The following is a 6589-nucleotide window of genomic DNA, read 5'->3' as shown; positions in this document are numbered from 1 at the left end:
GCTGTAGCTGTACGTGCCAGAGGATTCAACACCTTGGCTTTGTATCCCCATTGGGCTTCCCTAAGTACTCTCTCTCAGAGTCTGTGTCTTGCAGCTCTTTCAGCTATAATGCACTGTTAATACATTGGAGCTCCGTTAGTGTGGTATTCCAGCATGAGGGAGAGCGGGTGCTATAAAACCATATGATTAAATGTCAAATCCTTTCAGTGGGCTTGTGTCTCTAGACTGTGACCTTCATAAGTATATTTCCAGTGTATTTCACATTTTAGAATTTCCAAAAGCTTTTTAAAAAAAAAAATTTAATTAAATTTATTGGGGTGACATTGGTTAATGAAATTATATAGGCATCAAGTGTATGATTCAGTAATATATCACATGTATATTGCATTGTGTGTTCACCACCCAAAGTTAAATTTCTTTCCTTAACGGAAGGAATTTTTTTTTTTTTTTTTTTTTTAAGTTTTGATGCCCTACACCTTACTCTCTTCTCTGGCAGCAGTGTTCTTATTTCCTTTAAGTTCTGGCCCTTGTTGACCATGAGACTTTCTCCTTAGGTGAGACTGAAAGCTAGAAGGGGGCTGGAGTGGGAGGAAGGCACTTATCCCAACTATGCTGAGGCGCCGACAAAGCCGTTTTCCCGAAGAGAGGGATTTTGTTATGAAGAACTTGGGTATATTTCACAGTGGTTAATCTTCCCTTCTGCTGCCAGAGCCATTAGGGAAACGTTCCTCTGATCTTCGTTCACTGTGAGAACCTGATGCAATTTCTGGATGCATGGGGGGATCCCTAACACCATAGCCACCCAGAGTTTCTCACTCTCGTGCTAGTCCACACTCAGCCTCCAGCAATTTTTGAAATTACCGTTTAAGTATTTCTCACAGTTACGACTCTAGCCTATTCTGTGCTACATAAGTTGTGTCTGTGAATTCACCGTTTCTCTAGATTCTGGGTTGGCAATTTACCCTACAACCTCAGCTCTCTGATGTGTCCATGAAAAGTCATTGATCTTCAGTTTGTCCAACTTTTTCGTATAAGGACAAAATGACAACTTCCAAGCTTTTGCGCATTAGAGCTGAAGCTGGAAATCTCTCCATAACTGAATTTTCACTTCTTAATTTATAGTAACTACATCCTTGGGAGGATACTTCATAGTGTCTGATCATAGATGAGTTTGGTCATTTCTATCACCCAGTAATGTAATCATCTGTCAGGTGTCTCTCCTGTACTATATCTTAATTTTTTTCCCCACTGGGCAAAGATTTATGGTTGGTCTGTGGGAAAAAGATACCCCTGGGTCCTCTCTCCCTGGTATATTCACAGAATCCTCTGAAGTTAAACTTCCAAGTCAAGTCACATAACAGAGCTACATTAACCCATTTTCCATTTGCCCTGAGAACACTCGCTGGCAGCGCTTGTGGCTCCAGCATTTACCCTGAGGTAACTCACGGATGACAGTCCTGACCTTATTCCCTGGTAGAAAGGCTGATGTTAGTGATACCACTGACCCACTACAGTATTTTGAACTGTTCTCTACAGAGGAATTACTTTCAAAAATTACCAGCAAAACAATTGCCCAAGCTGCCTGAGATTGGCTTCAATGTCACCTGGTCCGAAAAGGTTTCATGAATGGATAAATGGAAAGACGCTGATAATGATGAACTGAAAGTCTTTTTTGCAGTAATGTTACTGCAAGGTGTCATGCAGAAACAAGAGCTGAAGATTTTTTTGGTCGACAAGGCCTCTTTTGGAAATATCTTATCTCAGGCAAATTATAACTGGTGAAAGATTTTTACTTTTGCTTTGGTGCTTGCATTTTGTCAACAATTCTTCCATATCCACTGGTCAATCAAAGGTCCAGATTTCATTGCAGAAGATCAAACTGTATTCAACTTTCTTGGAAATTAGTTTTCAACTGTATATACTCCAAACAGAAACACTGCAGTCGATGTATCACTGATGTTGTTCGAGGGGTGGTTAGCTACGAAGCAGTACATCTTGACAAAACAAACATGATTTAGTCTCAAGCTGTATGTACTCTGTGAAAGTTAATTTGGTTACATGTGGAATATGCTTGTTCATACAAGGCCCAGTATGAATTTGAAAGATTCAACTGATGGTCTGAAATCATCGCACACTGCTCTTACCTTGGTCAGTGACTTTCTTAGCCAAGGATACTGTGTCTTCCTCGAAAACTTTTATATATCTCCCATGCTTTTCAGAAAATTATATCAAAACAGGACTGATGCAGTAGAGATAGCTCATTTGAACAGAAAACGGATGCCCAAAGTTCTGAAAAAAAGGATTACAAAGGGGACAGCTGTAGCCAGATTCTGTGGTGAACTCATAGCTCTGAAATGGTGTGACAAGAAGGAGGTGACAATGTTGTCAACATTCCACAATGATACTGTGATTGAAGTAGACGAAAGAAATGGAAAGGAAACCAAGAAGCTATGTGTCATTGTGGATTATAATGAGAATATGGGAGCTGATCAGAGAATGTGGACTCAGCTGATCAGATGCTCATTTCTTATCCATCTGAGCACAAGTTATGGTATAAATTCTTTCACCACTTTCTAAACAGTACAGTGCTGAACTCCTACACCCTGTTCAAGAAGGACAATCCTGAGCACATGATCAGCCAAGTAAATTTCAGACTGACATTGACTGAAAGAATGCTGGAAGAGCATCATAAGCCAGGACAGTAATGTCTTCGAGGCTGTCCATGCTCTGATGATCTCACATCCCTTTTCCCCTCTGGAAGACATTTCCCCAAGAGCACACCACCAGCATCAGGGAAACAGAGTCCAACTGGTTGCTGCAATCTTTGCTGCTTGCACAATGACAAGGATGGCAAGAAAGTCTGGAGAGAAACATGGTATTTTTGTTTGGTATGTGAAGTTCTGCTTTGTGTTGTTTCATGCTTTGAAATTTACCACACCAAAAAAAAAAAAAAGATTAAATATTCATCATCAAATGAAGTTTTGTTACATTAGGATTAGAGACAAGTTCTGTTTAGAAATAACTCCAAGAACAGTTTTTATATTTATTTTCACATTGAAAACCAGTCAGATTTGCTTCAGCCTCAAAGAGCATGTTTATGTAAAATTAAATTAATGCTGGCAGAGAGATGCACTTTTTTTCTAAATGGGAAATGGGTTGTTTCACCTTTAACAATTTTTCTAAGCAATGATAGACACTGTCTTAACTCAGTAGTTATCCATTGGTTAATAAGTCAAAAAAAGACATTATAGAAGCATATTTTCTTTTTTTTTTTTAACTTTACTTTCTGCAGAATAGGTAATGGGCAGCTATGAAACTCCGATGAGAAGCTTATCATTTTTGGATTTGGGAGTGGCAGAGGAAATCCTAGTAAACCTTGAATCATATTGAAAACATTAATTCAGGTGAAAACAGTCCTTGGCTCTGCCTACTGAGGTCAGTTTCCACGTTAACAAAGGTTAAAATCTCGCCTTTAGATTAAAATCAAGGAAAATCATTTTGTGCAGGATGCAATAATCAGATGCAAGAAATAACAGGAGAAATGAAGGTATTCCTTCTTTATACCCGAGCAATGAATTCACTTTAATATCAAATAAAATATTTGTTATGATACTGCTGTGACTTGATGCTTTATGTTTAGAGATGAAGCCACTGCTCAGTCTGGGTAGGTGAAAAAAATGGAGAAGTTTTAGGACTGTGAATATATATATATTCAACATATATATTCAACATATGTATTCAGCAAAATATATATATTCAATACGTATATGAATATATATATTCAACAAAAATTTTCTAAGTAATCTATGAAATAGATATTCGAAGATTCTAATTTTCCTCATCCCTTTGCATGATGAACTATATTTATTCTTTGGTAAAGAATTATAGGGAAGTAATGTCTCCATTTACTTTTTATATAAGACCATGGAAACCAGTTTTCAACTGGGAGCAAATTTAGGTTTTGCTATGAAGGTTTATGCTTGCCTGACCTTAGATTGGCAGGCCAGGAAATCAAGGTGTTTTTTCCTTCCCCTCTAAGCTACCTTCATGATGCCAACCTGAGAAAATTTGGAGGGAGTAGTTTTTGAATGAGTTCTATCTGAGTTACCCTTTAAAAATGCTTTAGGGTATGGGGAACACAACTGTCAAATGTTCAAGCAACTCTTGTTGATTTAAGTGTAATTGATCAGGAGCAATATAAGAAAGAACTTGGTACAAAAGACAAAAGGCTCCAGGCTATTTCATGTATTGTTTGTGGCTTATTGCACAAAGAAGAGTCTCATATATTCACCAAGCCACAGCCCTCCACTGTTCTCTCCTTTTAGTATAAATAAAAGATAGCTAGTTTCTTGATAGAAAAATTCTATCCTTAAGTAGGTCCGTACTGATAGTCTAATGGACTCTAGAGTAGAGAAGTATTCTGTGGCGAATTTGACCTCCAATCACCAGGTTTTTTGTAACTTAAAGAGTCTTTTATGGTCCAGGACTCTAATAATAATTGTTTCAATTTATATTTAGCATTTCAAACTTGAAAAGATTACATGAACAACAAAAGGGCAAGTAATTTCATGAAGTGTTTCAGTGTGGATAAAATTAATAAACTATAAAGGTACAAATCATTAGCAAAACCTTTTCTTTCTGGAGAATTGTATTTAAAAATTCATGTAAGCATGTACAATGTGCATGTGTGTTTTCACCTGTCACCATGTGTTTGTGTTCGTGCATATTCTTCTGCTGAAAGAGACATACAAAATAATACTAGATTTGCTACAATATGAAGTAATGGTTTCTTCCAAGAATTATATGCTTTCAGGGTTAATTCAGGAAGGTTATTGCCCAACAACCACATAGCAGTCATATCTCATCACCTTTAGCAGGAATAATTTATAGTTTAATCTTACATGCAGGCATATTAAATTAGTATTACTCATCAGAACCTGCTTATTAATAAAACAAGCTGAATTAGCCACTGGAGAATCATATTTGGAAATTCAATGACAATTTTGCATTTTTAATAAAGGCTCAGAAATATTATTGCAGAGCAGGTGGTACAGAGAACTGTGGTCAAATTTGACATTCATTAATAATTGAAGTGTGGAACGTGACAGAGGTGAAAATTGATATTGATTTATTTCCTCTAATATTTAGAGGAGTTCTAAAAGGTAAATAAAATAAGATAACAAGACATATCAAGTCTCACTGATTTCTTTGATCACCCCCTCCCACATGAGAGCACATATCACTCCACCTACCACGTTTTGAATAATTCAATGCCCATACTCTTTCCATTTCAATGCATTATAAAACATACTCAAGCTGAGTTTCAATCATATTAGACTGAAAACTGAATTTTTTATGAAGGATTATTTAAAACAAAATGCGTCTTGAGCCCAACAGACTTTGAAACCAAACAATCTTGGGAGTTCAGTAAGGAAATGTCAACACTGTGGAGAAATTTTCGATTCAGAAAATTAAAGGAATCCTGTTTGATGTATATTAACCATATCAATATTAACAACCTTCTGCTGGATTTCAGCAATGATTTGAGAACTGAGGTATTATTGGTCTTGTATTTTAACTAGTTGTGAAAGCACTGAGAAAGCCGTTCTTGGGTTGAACTTGACTTGCCTCTGGGAATTCTTTCTGTTCCATCCATTTTGAAAAGCTTTATTCAAGTGGATTTTTCTGCCTTACTTCTTATCACTTGCACCTCTTGGGAAAATCAAAGATGTTCAAATATAGATGTGAACACTGCAAATGCTTTGTTTGGCAATAGTGCCTTTCAGCTTCCTTTCCTGAAAAAAAAAAATTATATTTCTGACCACATAAGTGACTTAAAAGCAACTCATTTTACTGACAGACACCTGGTTTGGGATGGCAGAAGAAACAAGTCAGTTCAAACTTTCTTTTAAATTTTGAGCCATAGCTTTATATTGTAAGTCTACTTGTTCAAAAGTTAGATCACAGAGGTTCCTTCCTATGACTTTCAAATAATTAATCAAAATGGTCTTTAATGGGCTATATAAGTAGCAAGCAGAATATTATTATTAGTCCTTCTCCTGAGTCACATAGTATCTTGTAATTTCAAGTAAGAGAAACTTAAAATGAAACTGTTATAATACCAGCACTATTTTACCATTCAGTAATTTTCTCTGCCAAGTCACCCTGAACCTTAGGCTACTGAGGATATCTTTTTAATTAATGTTAAGGTTTTCCTCTTTTGTGTTAAAGAAATGTTCACTATTTTATAAGCAAAATTAAAGAAAGAACATGAATGTAGGAGGTCATCCAAGATATTCGAATCTATGAAGCATTAAAATATACATAGAAAGATAGATGCTCTGGGATAAATCTCCATTTTTTATTTCAATTGAACATACTTCAATTTTCTTAGAACTAGGAAACTCGTTAATAAAGTGGGAAGTTTGACTGGCTGGACCACCTTTCTTGAATATAATTCCAAGTAGCCTCTAAGGTTGTCTATATCTTGGTCCTTCTTAGCAATCTACTATTCGAACACTGTGAAGTCAATCATATTAGGGTCTTTCTGAGGTCATGCTAGAAACACAAAGTGAGATGAAGAATTAAG

At 36.3% G+C, this 6589-nt stretch overlaps 1 pseudogene; it reads left to right on the top strand.

Moving 5' to 3' along the window:
* Positions 1 to 1448: 1448 nt before the first annotated feature.
* LOC105307443 lies at positions 1449 to 2939 on the top strand (annotated as a pseudogene).
* Positions 2940 to 6589: the final 3650 nt, after the last annotated feature.

Source organism: Pteropus vampyrus, unplaced genomic scaffold, assembly GCF_000151845.1.
Source record: "Pteropus vampyrus isolate Shadow unplaced genomic scaffold, Pvam_2.0 Scaffold497, whole genome shotgun sequence".
Taxonomy (NCBI): domain Eukaryota; kingdom Metazoa; phylum Chordata; class Mammalia; order Chiroptera; family Pteropodidae; genus Pteropus; species Pteropus vampyrus.
The sequence above is the reverse complement of the archived record's forward strand: the minus strand, read 5'-3'. Positions and strand labels throughout refer to the sequence as shown.